Source organism: Tenrec ecaudatus, chromosome 9, assembly GCF_050624435.1.
Source record: "Tenrec ecaudatus isolate mTenEca1 chromosome 9, mTenEca1.hap1, whole genome shotgun sequence".
Classification (NCBI taxonomy): Eukaryota; Metazoa; Chordata; class Mammalia; order Afrosoricida; family Tenrecidae; genus Tenrec; species Tenrec ecaudatus.
The window spans coordinates 19156122-19168975 of record NC_134538.1 but is presented as its reverse complement, the minus strand read 5'-3'; the positions used below and the strand labels follow the sequence as shown (position 1 = coordinate 19168975).

General features: G+C 40.9%; 1 pseudogene; it reads right to left on the bottom strand.

Moving 5' to 3' along the window:
- Positions 1-7959: 7959 nt before the first annotated feature.
- Positions 7960-8381, bottom strand: LOC142456299 (large ribosomal subunit protein uL14-like; annotated as a pseudogene).
- Positions 8382-12854: the final 4473 nt, after the last annotated feature.

The window sequence follows — 12854 nt, the reverse complement described above, 5'->3', positions numbered from 1 at the left end:
GTTGGTGTTAGTTTGAGGGTTGTGTGGAGGGCAAGGGGTTGGCTCTTTGGGTTCGAGTAGGAAGGTCAGATAGTGGCCAGAAATCGTGTTGTGTGGAGATGAAGAAAGATTGATAGAGATGAGTTGCTATCACGAATAGGAGATATCAGCCTAAGAGTTTGGTTTAAGTGACAATATTATCATAAGTGGTCTTCTGGCTAAGTAGTATGATTTTTGATAAATTGGAAAGGGTCATGTCAAGAGGTGTGCTAGTATTTGTTAGAACATATGGAGTGTGTGTTACCGAGAAAAGGAGAGTGGGTCTTGAGACAGTGGTGGATGTGGCATATGCAGTATATCTAGTAATCTACCAGAGTCATGTATCAACTCTCCATAAAATACAAGGGGAGGGCATCAGGTCGATGTCATTGCATTTATTTAAAAGGGTCCCGTTTTTGGTGACACCGTTTCCCAGGTTTAAGGGGAAATGTCACATGAAAAATACTGGAAATCTATTGGGTTTCTGTGCCACACCAGACTATCCATCTCAATGTAGGGGTCCCAGATTGGAAATAGGCAGAGTAATAAGAGGTCAGAGGTATTTGGGGGGGGATGTTTCTAATCAAGGGGAGGTCATCAGTAGGTCAATCCCAGCACTGGTCAGTTGCCAAGTTGAAAGAGAGGGAGCCTCTGAGACTTGCTGGTATGCTGAGTTCTGGGTACTCTGGGGGGGTCGGGGGCGTTGATTTTTTTTAAAAGAAAAAAAAACGCAAAATTTGTCTGTTATATTCTGATGGTGACTGGTTTAGTTCACTAGAAGGTTCTTTCTGGCTGCCACGTTTTTCCTTGGGATGCAATTATTTGAGAACAGTTTGAGTGTAAAATTTCATCATCAGAAATAAGAATTTAAACCTATGTCTTTTATCTCAGATAGAAGAACTTTTTTACCTGATACATTTTGAACTAATAAAAGTGAACAAATGTCAATAAATTACATTCAGATCAAAAAGTTTATACCTACTGTTCACCAGAACATAGTAGAATGACTAAATAAAGAATATAGAAATGTTGGGAATCTCCCTGAAACTAAAAGATAAGTGATTTTCCTTCAGAAGACAGGACCCCAATATTTTGAAAAGCTAGGATGAGTAGACTCTAGCAGAAGAAATGGCACCCTCCTCATTACAAAACATTCATGTATCCAAGAAGTGGAAGTGAAGATAGAAAAATTTTGGTCTGTCTTTTTTTTGTGCATGTTATTGTTCCTGTAGGTCTGTCTAAATAAAATAGGCTGGATGAACAATCTGGAGGAGAAAACAACAGGACCGACAGTTCCTGGGGGACATGGGAGAGAGGGAGATAGGAGGAAAGGTAGTGGTGCTAATGAACCCAAGGACAAGGGAACAACAAGTGATCCAACTGGGTGATAAAAAGGGTATAGGAAGCCAGGTAGGGTGTAATCAAGGGTAATGTGACCAAGAGGAATTACTGAAACCCAGATGAAGGCTGAGTATGTTAGCTGGACATGACGAAAGTCAAAGGAAATAGAGGAGAGAGCTAGGATACAAAGTGCATTTATAGAGGTCTAAATAAAGGCTTGTACATATGTAAATATATTTATTTATGAGGATGTGGAAATAGATCTATGTGCACATATTTATAGGTTTAGAATTAAGGTAGCAGATGGACATTGGGCCTCCACTCAAGTACTCCCTCAATGCAGGAACACTTTGTTCAATGAAACTGGAATTCTGTGCTGCTCACCTTCCAAACACGATCACTAAAGACAAAGCAGGTGCATAAGCAAATGTGGTGAAGAAAGCTGATGGTGCCTGGTTATCAAAAGATATAGCTTCTGGGGTCATAACGGCTTGAAGATAAACAAGCTGCCATTTAGTTCAGAAGCAACAAAGCCCACATGGAAGAAGCACACTACCCTGTAGGATCACAAGGTGTCAATGGAATCAGGTATCAGGTATCGAAGATCAAAAAATCCTATCATTGTGAATGAGGGGGAATTCAGAGTTGAGACCCAAGACCCATCTGTAGGCAACTGGACATCCCCTTAAAGAAGGGTTGTAGGTAGGAAACAAGCCAGTCAGTGCGCCATATACCACCAATGAAACATACAACTTTCCTCTTGCTCTTTATTCTTCCTTCCCCTACTACCATAATCCCAATTCTACTTTACAAATCTGGCTAGACCAGAGGATGCACATTGGTACAGATCAGAACTAGAAACACAGGTAATCCAGGAGAGATAAACCCCTCAGGCCCAATAATGAGAGTAGCGATAACAGGAAGGTAAGGGGAACGTGGGGTAGAAAGGGGACAAATCACAAGGATCTACATATAACCCTCTTCCTGGGGGATGAGCAACATGGAGACATCGGACAGTGTAAGACATGAAAAATAATTATAAATTATCAAGGATTCGTGGGGGTGAGGGGAAGGAGAAAAAAAATGATGATCTGATACCAAGGGCTCAAGTAGAAAAATAATTTTTTAAATGATGATGGTGACAAATGTACAAATGTGCTTGACACAATGCATGTATCTATGGATTGTGATAAGAGTTGAATGAGTCCCCAATAAAATGAGTTATTTTTTAATGTTTTATTAGGGACTCATACAACTCTTAACACAATCCATACATATACATGCATCAATTGTATAAAGCACATCTGTACATTCTTTGCCCTAATCATTTTCTTTTCTTTTTTTACATTTTATTAGGGACTCATACAACTCTTATCACAATCCATATATATACATACATCAATTGTATAAAGCACATCCATACATTCGCTACCCCAATCATTCTCAAAGCATTTGCTCTCCACTTAAGCCCTTTGCATCAGGTCCTCTTTTTCCCCCCCTCCCTCCCCTTTCCCCCCTCCCTCATGTGCCCTTGGTAATTTATACATCGTTATTTTGTCATATCTTGCCCTATCCGGAGGCTCCCTTCCCCTCTTCTCTGCCATCCATCTCCCAGGGAGAAGGTCACATGTGGACCTTGTAATCAGTTCCCCCTTTCCAACCCACTCACCCTACACTTTCCCAGCATTGCCCTTCACACCCTTGGTCCTGAAGGGATCATCCACCCTGGATTCCCAGCCCTGCAAGGTAGAATTCGGATCATGGTAGTTGCGGGGAGGAAGCATCCAGGATCTGGGGGAAAGCTGTGTTCTTCATCGGTACTACCTCGCACCCTGACTGACCCATCTCCTGTCCTAAACCCCTCTATGAGGGGATCTCCAGTGGCTGACACTTGGGCCTTGGGTCTCCACTCTGCACTTCCCCCTTCATTCAATATGGTATATATGTATATATGTATATATATATATATATATATATATATATATATATATATATATATATACACACACATACATATATTCTTTTTTTTGGTTTTGCTTCATGCCTTATACCTGGTCCCTTTGGCACCTCGTGATCGCACTGGCTGGTGTGCTTCTTCCATGTGGGCTTTTTTGCTTCTGAGCTAGATGGCTGCTTGTTCACCTTCAAGCCTTTAGGACCCCAGACACTATCTCTTTTGATAGCCGGGCACCATCAGCTTTCTTTGCCACATTTGCTTATGCACCCATTTGTCTTCAGTGATTCTATCATGGAGGTGTGCAGCCAATGATATGATGATTTTTTGTTCTTTGATACCTGATAACTGATCCCTTTGGGACCACTCGATCACCCAGGCTGGTGTGTTCTTCCATGTGGGCTTTGTTGCTTCTGAACTAGATGGCCACTTGTTTATCTTCAAGCCTTTAAGACCCCAGTCACTATCTCTTTTGATAGCCGGGCACCATCAGATTTCTTCACCACATTTACTTGTTCACCCACTTTGGCTTCAGCAGTTGTGTCGGGAGAGTGAGCATCATAGAGTGCCAATTTAATAAACGAAAGTATTCATGCATTGAGGGTGTGCTTGAGTAGAGGCCGAAGGTCCTTCAGCCACCTTAATACTAAATCTATAAATGTAGACACTTAGATATATTTCCCCATCCTCATATATATGTTTTCATGTACATGTCTTTGTCTAGACCTCCATAAATGCCCCTTGACTCCCAGCTCCTTCCTCCATCTCCCTTGACTTTCCTCCTGCCCCACTACCATGCTCCGTCCCCACCTGGGCTACAGCTATACCTCTTCTCTACACAACCTTACCCTTGATCTTTCCCCATCAGGCCTGCCACTCCCCCCTCACTCCCATTTTGGGTCCCATGTTGTTCCCTTGTCCCTGTGTTTATTAACACCACTTCCTTACCCTCCTCCCCCTCCCCCACCCAGAACTGTCTGTCCCCCCGGAACTGTCTGTCCCATTGTTTTTCCTCCATATAGTTCATCCAGCCTGTCCTATTCAGACAGTTCTGTGGAGACACTAACATGCACGAAAACAAGACAGAGGAAAGCAAAGCAACAGTATACAACCAGACAACAAAACAACAAAAACAAACCACTGACAAAGAACAAAACAAAACACTTCACAAAAGAAAGGCTTGTAGTTCATTCAAGGATCGTTTGCTGGCCCTTAGGAGCGTTTTCCAGTCCAGTCTGTTGGGGCACCACGCCCTGGCCCCTAAGTCCACTTTCAGCATTCCCTGGGGACCTTGCCACACCATTCCCTTGCTGTTCCGCTGCACTTCCCCAGTGCTTTGCCTCGGTGTGGTGGGATCAGGTCAGGTGCAATTCCCACACTGTGTCTCTGGTGCTGTCCCCTGTATCGCCCTTAGTCACTGAGGGGCATAATGTCTCATAGTAGAACCAGCCATGTTGTTCTCCCTGTGGACTGGCTGCTCTACTCAGGAACATCATCCTCATGGCCTGGTGGGCCAGGCTGTGTTCTGCTGTCAAAATGAGTTATTTTTAAAAGGTTTTTATTTTATTTGGATCCATACTCCTTGGCAAAATCTGTCAAGAAATCAAAACACATATTTGATTGGAGAAATATTTTTTAAAAGACCAACTTAAAGTGTTGAAATTAACAATATCACTTTGGGTGTAAGGGGAGATTGGCTCAAGCCAAACAATGGTATAATAATTACATGTCCATTTTTTAAAAATGGACAATGAGTAAAAATATATATTAATTCCTTTTAATTTTTTGTGTTTGTGCAGAATATTCAATACACCACAGAAAGGAAGAATAAACAAAGCTATCTTGGACGAAGGAGCATGAATGACATATTTGGCTGCTAACTGCTTGGTCAGTAGTTTGAAACTTCCAGCCACTTCACTGGAGAAAAATAAGACTTTCTCTTCCCACACATAGTTCAGTGTAAGAAACCCACGGGGACTGTTCTAACCTCTCCTTTTAGGCTGTTATGAGTTGCAATCCTCTCTATCGCAGTGAGTTTGTATTTTTTGTTTTTGGTTTTTGTGTCTTAGAAGTACCAGGAAAATGTTACTAAAAAGCAAAGATGTTGAGGTAGCATTCTCTCATGCATGGGACATATTACAGGAATGGAATAGTCCAGAGAAAAGGACATGATTAGTTTTTGTTTTTTTAATTTGAACAAAAAAAATAGAACCACCTTCAATGGCTGTATTTTAACAATAGGGTGTATTTTTACAATAAGAGGGCTGATTATGTCAGGCATTGTGGAGATAATGAAAGACTGGGCAGGATTTCCTTCTGTGTGCAAAGAGTCATTATGAGTGAGGAGTGCTTCTACAAGCCCAAGAATCACCATTAACAAAAAATAATTCCCGCATATTGACCAACTGGATACATTGTCATCAGATTCATTCTTTTAATGAAGCCATGAGAGGATTCAATTTCTAAATCATGGAAGAGCTCATTCTTCCATTTTCAGAAATCTAATGAAAATGTTTCAATGCATGGAGGGAATAAAGAAATTGTAGGGTTGAAGAAATGGTGACACTATGCAACACCTGATAACCCATGTCCTTTCTATCCAGACTCTACTCAGGAAGTTCTGTTGCCCATCCCAATGAGCCAAGTCCCAAACTTGGATGTTGACACCTTACCTAAGCAGCCCAAGTCACACAAGGAAGACCATCACAGTAATCCAGTGCATTATACCATGTATACATTTGATAGCAATAGCTATCATGAAGCTTTATACAGCCCCGTCTTCGTTCCCCTCCCCCATCATGCTCTTACATTATAGACAACTCTCAGTTATTGCACATAGTGTTCTCAACAAGTCCTGTCTAACCTTTATCTGGATAATGAACATACCCTAGGGCGCTTTAATACTATTTTGTAGCTCAAGCTTCTTGAAGTCAAATTAATGCATTCTCTAAATAAAAGAATCAGAAATCAGGGAGTTTGGAGTCAGGTGAATGAATTTGGTTCACACACGCCAACCAAATGTTGAAATCTTCCCTAGTGGTGCATAAATGTGAAAGATAGTATTCCCAGGTTTTTAGCTCCCTCAACTTGAGGACAGTATTCTCTCAGGCATTTCTGTGACCTGAAACATAGTAGTAGATAATGTTGAGTAAGGCACATCAGTTTCTTGCCCTGCACTTCTTACCCTAAATGATCCCTCATTCTCAACACCATGCTCCAATCTGAGTGTGTTTGCATTAAGCACAGGACCCACTCTAAATTTAGGGCACACTCTTCTTTTCCTCAGCCCCCCCTTAGTTGACATTCATGTGAGAGAGGATATATTTCTTCATCTCAGAGGATGAATAGATTCCAGGTCTTCCCAATATGAAAACTGTGAACCTGAGTTACTGTGTAGACTTGGGAGGTAGATGCTTAGGTTGACGGTTGATCTATATTGTCAAAGATTGACCTAGAGCATTAAACCACCTTAGGTGAGTTTTCAGGCACAACATGATTTCAGTCCAAGTCAATGAACTCATTGTGTCAATTGTTTTTATGCCATTAAAACACTAGTACATAAAAATAATTTAGAAAAGTATGATATGTGATCAATGGTTTTGTTGCTGTTGTTATTTCCTGTGCACTGTTTCCAGTAACAATTATTTCTCTTTTAAAAACCATTTTATTGGGAGCTCATACCATGTTTATCACAATCCATACACCCATCCATTGTGTCATGCACATTTGTACATTTGTTGCCATCATCATTCTGAAAATATTTGCTTTCTACTTGAGCCCTTGGCATCAGCACTTTATTTTCCCCCCTTCCTCTGTTTCCCCTCCGTCATGAACCCATGATAATTTATAAATTATTATTTTGTCATACCTTACACTGTGTGACATCTCCCTTCACCCACTTTTCTGTTGTCCATCCCTCAGGGAGAAGGTTCTATGTAGATCCTTGTAATTGGTTCCCCCTTTAGAATTATTTCTTTCCATTTATGTTTTACTTTATCTTTTTACCTCATTATGTGAATATAACACAAACAACCCCTTGCTTTCTAGAACCTGGGATGATTTGTAAAGAAAATTCCCCCAATATTTTAATGATCATTTAACTAAAAAATCAGAAATTATTTATATGTATTTTAAGTAGTAGTCACACACTTGTTCACGTTTCTTTCTTTCCCACTACCTCATCCAGCTAATTACTATACATTTATTTCTTGATACCAATGTAAATGTTTCTCTCACTGTGACACTGCAACACATTCAGAGTTTTTCAGCAAAGTTTATCCTGCTCCAACCCCCTTGCATCCCATGGATACTGTATAATATCTACATTGTGTGAACAAATGCGTGTGATGGGGGAGCCCATTTAGAAACTCACAGTAGTAGAGTGTGGTACCACAATAGAGTGTGGTAACAAGTGCAAGTTGTTTTAGAGGTACATAACATGAAATAAAGGAAATAAGCAGGAAATCCTAGAGAGGACTTGGTTAAGGCAGATACAACCTTAGCAAGAAAACAAGCCCTGAGGAAGGTGTATTTTCTATTCTCTATAGCTCTTGTGTTGTTGATTTTTTTGTGGGTATTGTTGTTTTTAATGGGTGTGAATAATTTTTAATAGGGTTGTTGGTGGTTTTCACAACCATATGGCAAAATCACGCAATGCTGCCGGCATTGGACAAGATCTGGGGCCACAAGGCCGCACACTCCTTTGCAACGGGTCCTGTGTTGGCCGAACCTTTCATCTCACCTTTATTGTTTACTATGACCCCCGCATTATCTTCGAAATAAAGAAACACACCGTCTTTTCTCCTATAGGACTTTCGTTGCCGTATCACCACCGCAGGATGTACCTTCTTTCTGAGCTCGGGTTTGCCTACTTGACTGTGGCCATCACCTTGTCACCCACTCCGGCAGCGGGCAGTCTGTTCAGCCGGCCCTTGATCCCCTTCACGGAGATGATATACAGATTTTTGGCTCCCGTTTTGTCAGCACAGTCGATGAACGCTCCAACCGGAAGACCCAGGGAAATCAGGAACTTTGCACCGGAAGAACCACCACGTCCTCGCTTCGACATCGCGAAAGCCGGAAAGAGACAGAAAGCAGCTCTTGTGTTTAAGGATGTCCAATGTTAAAGCTTTTGTGAAAGACAGCACACTACAGACAAGTAATGACAAGATTGATGATGCCAAGAGTCAAGGTGAATGAGAGAAGAAGCTTAAAAGTACATGAAATGAGGGAAGGTAATGGCTGATGTAGTCACTCTGTTCCTGACTGAGGAGGGGAATTGGGAAGCCCTAGACTGTAGGCCCAAGGCGGATAGCAGCACGGGGGAACTCTGGTGTGAGATCTTGTGACTAGCTCTCAGAGGGTCTCTGCAAGCTTGGGATTATGGCCACTTTTAGAGAGCAAGCAGTCGGAGCAACAGCAATCTATTTGAGAGGAATTAATAAGAGGTGGAAGAAGGGCAAGCATGATGGTGGACTAAGGAGGAAGGTAAAAGGAAATAGAGGAAAGATATAGGAAGCAAAGCTATGAATAGTGGTATAAGCATAAGTCTGTACATATGTAAATACATTAATTGTTAAAAATAGAGGTATTGACCTACATGCATATATTTATAAGGCAATACACTGAGATAGTAGATGGACTTTGGGACTCTGCTCAAGCCCTCCCTCAATGCAAGAACACTTTGTACTAACAACCTGACAATCTGTGATGCTCACCATACCAGCATGATCACTGAAGACAAAATGGGTGCATAAGCAAATGTAGTGAAGGAAGAGGATAGTGCCTGGCTATCCAAAGATATACCACCTGGGGTCTTAAAGTTTAAAAATGGCCATCTAGTAGAGAAGCAATGGGTTCACATGGAAGAAGCATATCATCCTGTGTCATCATGAGGTGTCGACAAGATAGGGTAACAGGCTTCAGAAGACCCCAAACAAACAAGCAAAAAAAAATTGTTGAGAATGATGGGTTGTAGTAGAGCCCCCAAATCTATCTGTAAACAACCGGACATCTCCTTACAGAAGGGTCACACTGAAGGTATGAGTCAACCAGGGTGAAGGATAGCACTGATGAAACACAAATATTATTCTGGTTCCTTCAGGCTTCCTCACACCCCACTATGATGACTCCAATTCTGCCTTTACCTTTGGGCTAGACTGGAGCATGTGCACAGGTACAGAAAAGAGATAAGAGTTCACGACATACGGAATCCAGGAACAGAAATGGGAGTGTTGAGACCAATAAGGGAGGGGAAAAGCAGGGAGGAAGGGCAGCCAATCACAATGACCAACACATAAACAAACACACACACACACACACACACACACTGGGGTCAAAAATAGAAACCATGGGGGAATAAAGATAGCAGTTGGTGCAAGGTATGAAAATAAAAATAATTTAATGTTTATCAAGGAGTCATGGGGATAGGGTGAGAGGAAGGGAGAGAAAAAAAGGAGCTGAAACCAAGATCTCAATGGAAAATAAATGTTTAGAAATGAATGATGGCAACATATGTACAAATATCCTTGATACAATTGAAGTATGGATTGTTATAAGAACCCCCAATAAGATTATCTTTTTTTTAATTTTAACAATTTATTAGGGGCTCATACAATTCTTATCACAGTTCATACATATACATACATCAATTGTATAGAGCACATCTGTACAGTCTTTGCCCTAATCATTTTTTTCTCCTCTTTTCTTTTTTTACATTTTATTAGGGACTCATACAACTCTTATCACCATCCATACATATACGTACATCAATTGTATAAAGCACATCCATACATTCCCTGCCCCAATCATTCTCAAGGCATTTGCTCTCCACTTAAGCCCCTTGCATCAGGTCCTCTAAGATTATCTTTTTTAAAAAAGTACATGAGATGGATTAAGGAAAGATATGACTTATCATCCCTTCTGTCATATTGGACTACAACATGGGTTTCAAGCTCTCTAAGTAATGTTGACAGATGGCCATCAACACAAACTGGAAGAGGGCTGATTGCCTTGGGTTCTAGGACATCCCATCCTTAGTCTTGGTCTTTTAGGGAGAAGGGAGAAGTTAGTGTCTGGACTGGCACTTGTGAATCATGCTTAACCAGGAACTTGGAGGGAGGAAAACAAAATGAATGTGGTGGGGAGAGGCTGTGCTTCGATCAAGGAGGGCAGCATTAGTCTGATTGGCTAGTTGGAGATCATTGGCACCGCCATTTTGCAACCCTCTGGGTGTTTCTGAAAGCAGAGGGGTGTGAGGTTGCAGTTATAGGATAAGGGATGAGGCTTAGGGCCCCTCTAAAACTGATCTGCAAGTCATGCTAATAGACAAATGCACTATTTGTTTTAGACAATCTTATGCCCAGTCATCATGCATTTCTGGAATCTAAGTGTCATCTTTCCTCTAGGTCGTAAGGACAGCCTTCCAGCTCAGGGCTCTGAGAAAAGTTGGTTTCAGAGCAAGGTTGGCTTCCAGGTCCCTCCTTGATCAATATTCTTAATCTAAGCTTCACTAAGTATTAACTTCTTCTAGAAAGACTGTTAGCTTATGGAAAATCACAAAACAACTAAAAAGTGTTAATAAATTCAATAGATGCAATATACTGCCTAACAAAGCCTCTTTAGAGTGTTGAAAAGTAATGATGTTACTTTGAGGTCTAGGTTCTCCTGACCCGAACCATGGCATTGCCAGTGACCTCATATGCATATAGAAGGTGGACATGAATAAGGAAGAATTGAGAAGAATCTGTGTTTGAATTGTAGCACATGGGCCTTCAAATGGACAAACAAATCTGTCATGGCAGAAGTAAGGTCAGGGTGCTAGTTAGAGATAAGGAGATGAGAGTTCACCTTAAATACTTTGGACATGTTCTCAGAAGTGACCAGTACTTGGAGAAGGATATTTTGTTTGGTAAAGTACAGGGGCAGTGACAAATAGGAATCCCTCAACTACATGGATTGACACAGTGACTGAAGCAATGGGTTCATGCTCACTGTGAGGATACTGCAGGGGTGGGCAGTGTTTCATTCCCGTCTGCACAGCGTCCCTGTGAGATGGAATGGACTCCATCAGAACTATCAACAAGAGCCTCAGAAAATACTAATCAGCACCCAAGGCAAGCACAAAATGCTAAATCGTTAGTTATGTTTACAAAAGTTATTTCCATGGTATCAAATGCCCGAAAGCTCAAGAGGAAGTCACTGGAATATAAGCTCTCGTGTTAAAAAGAAGGAATGGGTTTCTTTTGTTAAAAAACATAGCAAAACCAAGTTGATGCAAAAATCACTGAGGAATTGCTGCCCCTCATTGTTTTATGTCATTCTTCTGGAGGTGAGCTGAAGGACATTTTCTAAGATCCATACAGCATGTCATATGGCAGAGTATTTTCCCAAACTGGGGCCCTATTGTGAGGGCATCACAAATGAATTAGGTGTTAGTGACTATCTGTCTGGCAAGGGGAGTGTAAATCATGTAGTTCTCCAAACTGACGTGTCAGCTGGAAGGTCAGAGGGTCCAGCCAGTGCATGGGATCAATGGTAGTTGAATAAGTTTTAGGTTTTTGCAAGGGCTATAATCAATTGAATCAAAATAAAATTCCAGGAGAAATTTCTAGCATAATCAGACCATTGAGTAAAGCTGAACACAGAGTACTGAGATGGTATGAATAAACTCCACTTTACTGTTTGGTAGTTTAAGTTCAAGTTATTGAGTGTAAGTATAACAATGGATGTGAGAGAACACTTATGTTTTCTTTTTAAAAAATCATTTTATTGGGGGTTCATACAACTCTTATCACAATCCATACAAGCATCCATTGTGTCAAGCACATTAGTACATTTGTTGCCATCATCATTCTCAAAACATTTTCTTTCTACTGGAGACCTTGGTTACCAATACTTTCTATCAGACCAGTAAATACTGTCACACCAAGGTCAGATAATGATACGTCAAGAAAACGGTAGCCCAATACTGATAATGGACATACATTAACAATTCCTTAAAATATTTGGAACAGATTCAGACAACATATTACAATGATTATATATCATGAGTAATTTAAATTTGTCCCAGAGCATATTTCATATGAGAAAATAAGCACTGTAATAAACCCATTGTCAGTAAAGAGGGTCAATTTTCAAAGTAGGCACAGAAAAAAACTAGGCATATTAAAAAAGTCAAAGGCATTGGGCCTCTACTCAAGTACTCACTCAATGCAAGAATCCTTTGTTCTAATAACCTGGCATTGTGTGATTCTTACCTTCTCCCAACAGGATCATTTTGTCAAAATGGGTGTATAATGAAATGTGGTGAAGAAAGCTAATGGTGCCTGGCTATTAGAAGCTGTAGCGTCTGAAGTCTTAAAGGCTTGAAGTTAAACAAGCGGCCATCTATCTGAGAAGCAACAAAGCCCACATACAAGAAGTACACCAGCCTGTGTGATCACGTGGTGCCCATGGGATGAGGTATCAGGCATCAGAAGACCCCAAACAAACAATCATATTGATGGGGAAAAGGGTATCTAATTGGAGACCCAAAGTCCAT